This window comes from Lissotriton vulgaris, unplaced genomic scaffold (assembly GCF_964263255.1).
Source record: "Lissotriton vulgaris unplaced genomic scaffold, aLisVul1.2 SCAFFOLD_1912, whole genome shotgun sequence".
NCBI classification, from domain to species: Eukaryota; Metazoa; Chordata; class Amphibia; order Caudata; family Salamandridae; genus Lissotriton; species Lissotriton vulgaris.
Window position 1 is genome coordinate 253,914 of NW_028251642.1, and position 6,177 is coordinate 260,090.

A 6,177-nucleotide genomic window follows, 5' to 3' on the forward strand; every position below is an offset into this window, starting at 1 on the left:
TCATGGCTGTTATTAGCAGCGGAAGATGTATAACCCTTCCAAATGACAATAAAAAGATTCAATCAAAAACAGTGATGTAACTAGAGGCACATGTGTTCCAAATAGGCCTACACCCATTTGTGTGTGTACCGTTTTGCCCCTCCTCCCACAGAGGCCTTCTTTGGCAAGAAATTATGAGATTGTGACTGCACCCCTCCTGTGAGTAAATGGATACCTTTATTAGCATTGTTGGTTTGATTTCACTCCCATATTGGTGAGTCTCAGGAATGTCTGTTTAATTATTACATCAAAGATATGGGTCATTCTCTGCAGGCTTTCCTCGCTGTATCATATATTCTTTCAGGAATTAATGTATTTTGTAACTTCCTGATACCTGTTCTCTTCTTCCCATCACATATAGTTTTGTCTGTTATAATCTTGGTTAAAGTGTTACTCGTTCAATATGCAGAGGCGTTTGTGAATTTGTTTTGCTGCTTGGAATAAAGAGGGCTGTATTTGACCTCTTACTTTACAGGCAGCAAATGTATCCAGCAGAGGGTGATGTTTGGGTCTACCTCTTTTGTTAAGTATAGAATTGGGGCAGCTATTGAGTGAGGTATTAATAAACACACATAACATGATTGTCTGTTCTCCAATGTTTTTCATATGTGCATACCATGTGTTACTCTTGATCAGTGTATGTGTTTGAATGTACGCTAGTCATTTCTCTAATTTCCCTAGATGCACGCTTGTTCATCCTATCATTCACTATTGCTATTATCACCCCCATCATTGTTGCTCATTAATTCTTTAGGTGAACAAATATAATATATATATATATATATATATATATATATATATATATATATATATATATATATATATATATATATATATACATATATATATATTGATTTCTAATAATCTCAATTTGCATTTTACTAGTTCTGTAAGTTCTACTTCCATTGTGTTTTTAGACGTGGAGATATATATAGATCAGGGAAAGTTACATACTAAGCTCCACAGGAAACCAACAGCGGGCAACACGGTGTTGCATGCATATAGTCATCACCCACCCCACCTGATAAAGAGCATCCCCTATGGGGATATGCTCCGCATCAGACGTATTTGCAGCAACAATACAGATTGCCTAAAAGCACAAGAGGAGTGCAGATCTAGATTTCTGGCTAGAGGCTATGATCTGCACACTATTGACAATGCACAGAGGAGGGCAAACTCTCTAGACAGACAGCAAATGTTATGCCCCACTAATGCTACTGTCAAACTGCCGCGCATTGAAGCGAGCAATGAAACCAGACTTATTATGACTTTCAGCAACCAACACAAGTCTATCCGCAATATAGTGAAGAATAATTGGTTCCTCATTAGAAGTGACCCGGTTATTGGCAATCTGGTAACGATTAGGCTAAATATCACCTACAGGAAAGCTAGGTCTATGGAAACCAGTCTGGTCTCAAGTAGCCCTGAACTAGTCATGGGCACGTGGCTAGCAGGGAGAAAAGGGTTCTTGAAATGCGCCACTTGTAAGGCCTGCAGAAATGGAATCAGCAAATCTGAAAATACCATACCTTTCTCTCCTGTTCCTTTAAAAATAAAAGAGAAAGTTCACTGCAAAACAGAATTTGCTGTATATGTTTTACAATGCCCCTGCGGGCTCAGATATGTGGGGAGCACAAGGCCCCAAGTTCATAAAAGAATTCTGCAACATCTGAGGGCTATTTCTAACGCAGACCCCACATACCCAGTGGCCAGATATTTCGAAATTGCAGGGATCAACAACAATTGTACAGAGTTCCCCAGATTAGGTCAACTGAAGTGACTGGATCTAACCTCTCTCTAGATGAGTGTGTCGCTAGATGAGTGTGTCGCCCCAAAAAATCGAACACCCACCCGGTCAAGACCTTATGGGACCTCCCACCGGTCACTGGACACTACCGCTGTGGATCATGTGTAGTGTGCCCCCAAACCATCCAGGGTAAAACCATTGAACTGCCGAGGGATTTTACCTGGACCATCAATAAACATACCAACTGCAATAGTTCAAGGTGTATCTATGTTCTTATATGCCCATGTAGGATGCTCTATATTGGGATGACGATGCGCCCTGTGAAACAACGCATCATGGAGCATAATAGTAACATTCGCGGTCTAAAGACACACACAAGACTATACGACCACTGCAGAGAACTCAACCACTCAGCAGAGAATATGCAATGGACTGTCCTAGAATGTCACTCCGCAATAAGCCAACAAGCCCTCTTCAGATTGGAGCAAAGATGGGTTCATCGTCTGCATACTGATGAACTTGGCCTTAATGATGCGGTGCCTTGGACGATGCTAGCCAGATAAATCAAACTCGGACCTCATTATCCTTGTCCAAGTAAACATTATCGCCAACAATTAATCATCTTTTCCTGTTCCAAGATGGCGCCCACCTCCACCTACTCATCCAGGCTGGGTAATCCTCGCTTTCCACACCCGCGTCGCGTTGCCTAGCAACACGCACAGGACACGCCTATCACGGCGCCCGTGCAACTCGCTATCTTAAGCGGCGGGCCCGCTTTACGGTTTGACCGGCTGTCCTGTGATTACACCGACGTGGGCGGGGTAGGTGACTAGATGCCCGATGCCAGAAGCGAGCAAGGTAAGGTGCGCTGGTCCAACGCGATAGTCACCACAGGCGTTTCTTTACGATCGCCGTGGTTGAACCTCGATCGGCACTACACCAAACGGTAAGCTTTGCCGCTAACTAGCCCCCTGACAAGCGGTGGATTTTACTCGTTTCAGGTGAATTTCATATAGCTCTGGCCCCACCAGGTCAGTCTGTGGGATCTCCGACCGGGGACTGCGGGTAAGACCTTCCCTGTTTACTACCTCCCCGTTTTGTCTGAATACTTATATTAAGGACGTTCACCACACTGGTGCTAGCCACGACTTGCCTAGTTCTAGTAGCTAGTGTGTTACAATGGTTCTTTCTTCTATTTTCAATTTTAATTGTTTCCTGTGTGTGAATGCGCACACTCACCGACGCCTGCATGACACACATACGACATACAGCATGGTATGATACGCCATATATGTAAATACAATTATGCATGCCAATTGCAGAGCACATATGTCGCTAGCAGGACGTGGTCCCACCTCGTTCTTACTTTACCTCCTAACCCTCTCTCATACGAGTGCTATCTCTTGACGGGGTCTGTGAATTTCCCCCCCCCGAAATACATCACCAACATGTTAGTTTTACGTGTAACAATGGTCTCAGAAACAGACATATTATTGACTGTACCCTTCTTTTGTCTCCTTTCCTAGTCCCAGGGAGGGCCTCAATGAAGGGTTGGTCCTACGACATAATCCAGGTCGTATACTCGATTCCTTCAATCACTGGGGAATCGGTAGCAATTTTATGAGCACTTTGGTCCTGATGAATTGCCTTAGAGGCATGAAACATGTCGACCACACTTCAACTGAGGGTTGAATGAGGCTTGATTACCTTATTCGTCACGCCTCGATACCCCTCATTTTTCACTTTTAATAAAGCAGTGAGCCATGCTATTAAAGCTTCGCCTAATGGACTCTACTGACTTTTTTTAAACTTCACTCACGCTCACTATTGCACTTTTTTCCAGGCCCCTCACACTCACACACCCATTGGAAAAGGAATAAAAGAACTCCGCCAAAGTGCAGCACCCAGTGCTGCCCGACGGGCATTGCACCGCCAGCCTGCCGTAGGAGCAGGAAGCCAATGATGACACTGGACGATCATCGGGTGGGATGACAACAGTTGTCCAACCGTTGACTTGTGTGAGGCATCCTTAATTCTGCAAAGGGTCAATCACATTCACCTTTTTGTCACACTCATCTAGAGAGAGGTTAGATCCAGTCACTTCAGCTGACCTAATCTGGGGAACTCTGTACAATTGTTGTTGATCCCTACTTCAAAGGACATGTACATTGGACCCCGGTAAAAATTGCCCGCTTCTGTTCCCCCCTCTTGATATTATTCCTAGCGTGCACTCTGCACGGGAACCCCTCCTTTTTGGTTACCATTGGTGAAGAATTTTCACCTTTTTGGTCCACTCCAAGTCAGTACTTACTGCGCAAAAAGTACCATCAAACACGCTCTGCTCTGGCTGGCATAGTCCTTTGCACCACATCCTTACGTATAGAGAGAACCCGGTTGCCAACATGGAGGATGTTCCGGGTCTAAGCTTCGATGAGGACACCATAGCCGAGGCATTAAGAACAACGCCATCAATACTAACCAACCCTCCGGTCTCCACATCTGGTGCATCTTCCGATGAATGGACAACTCTGACGGAGATGAAGAAAGAACTTATAAGAATTACGATCCACGGGATCATGATGACGGAACACTTGAGAAGTAACATAGCACCACAGGGCTTAATTGTCAACATAATCCCAAGACTCTTTTTGGATGATAAACGTTTCAAAGTAGACTGGTGCCAGGTCTCCTGGAAATGCACCAAGGATCTACTATTTTTGATCACCCAAACAGCAAAGCGCCTCTCTGACGCGTTGCTAGAGAAAATCTCAGCCCTAGAGGCCACCATGAAGAACGCAATATCGAAGAATAACAAGACAGCTTTCACCACCAAGTTATCTGAGATCAATCAAGAAATGGCTGACCACCATGAGTTCTTACTAAAACAGAAGACAACAAAGCTTGAGAAGGATATTGCTAAGTTTGAGAAAGAAAAAGTATATCCCTATCTTAAAGATGATTTCAAAGGGAAAAAGAATAATTATTCGTCCGATGATAACTCAGGCAGTGACAACAGACGTGGATCGACAAGCAGCGATTCCAGTGGTGGCTATCCCTCTAGGAATCCACGAGCTCCACCACGCACATGGCAACAAGGTTACCATCAAGGCCCAGTATTCCACGGCCCACCTCATATGACACCACCATGGCAATACCTTTTCTATCCACAAGGCCCCCCGCAATTCTACCCCCTTAATCTGCCACCTTTTCAAGGCAGAGGCTGGGGCAGAGGAAGAGGGCGAAAGCGAGGCGGGCAGAAAGGAGTACAATGGCAGGACCAGCCGCCAGCACCGACAGCAATGGAGACCAGGAGCACAGCAGCCAGGGGGAGACGAGTCTGATCGTTAATTTGTCAAATAGAATCCTTTCACCAACGGAGAAGAGTGTTTTGGAAAAGGGTCTTGGGTTTGTCCCCACCCCAACCCCTGATAGCTTCCAAGAAATGATTGAGCTTAAACAATTCTTCAGGAAAATACGCCTCCGGGCGTTCTTCGAGAATCGACCTGAACTTCCCAGTCAAGACACGGGTTTGAAAAAACCATCCACCTTCACCCCTACTGATGGGATGGTTCCACCAGAAGTCTTAACCTTCGAGCGAGCGGTTCTAATGAGCCTGCGGAATAAACCAACTACCAAACCCTTCCACAATTTAACAGCTGCGGAAAGACAAGCATCCATTGATCTGGGCAGGGATGACTCCATCGTCATCAAACAGGCAGACAAAGGGGGAGCCACGGTTATACAAAACTATGAGGACTATGACCATGAATGCAGACGACAATTGTTGAACACTACACATTACAGACCACTCATGGAGGACCCCACTAAACGGCTAACTACAACCATCATGGGTCTTGTCATTGAAGCTGAGACGAATGAGTGGATAAGTAAAAAGGAAGCCGAGTTCCTGGTGACATTGGATCCTGTCACACCTTATTTTTATACCCTCCCCAAAATACATAAGGGTACCACTCCAGTCCCGGGGAGACCTATTGTCTCCGGTATCGGATCCTTGTTGGAGCCTCTGTCCCAATTCTGTGACGCCTTCTTTCAACCTTTGGTGAAACAAATCCCATCATATCTACAAGACACCAGAGACGTCCTTCGTCTGATTAATGACATCGACGGAAGAGAAGACGTCGACCTACTCCTAACCCTAGACGTAGAGGCGTTGTACACTAATATTCCACAACAAGCCACATTAGAAGCTGTCGACTCACTGATGCGACAAGAAGAATGGATGTCCCCCACCCCAATAGCCTTCATCATGGAGCTAGCCCACATAGCCCTGACTGAGAATTTTTTCAGATACGAATCACAACTGTATCATCAGGTCCGCGGAACCTCGATGGGTTCGACATTCGCACCGAGCCTGGCATGTATCTACATGG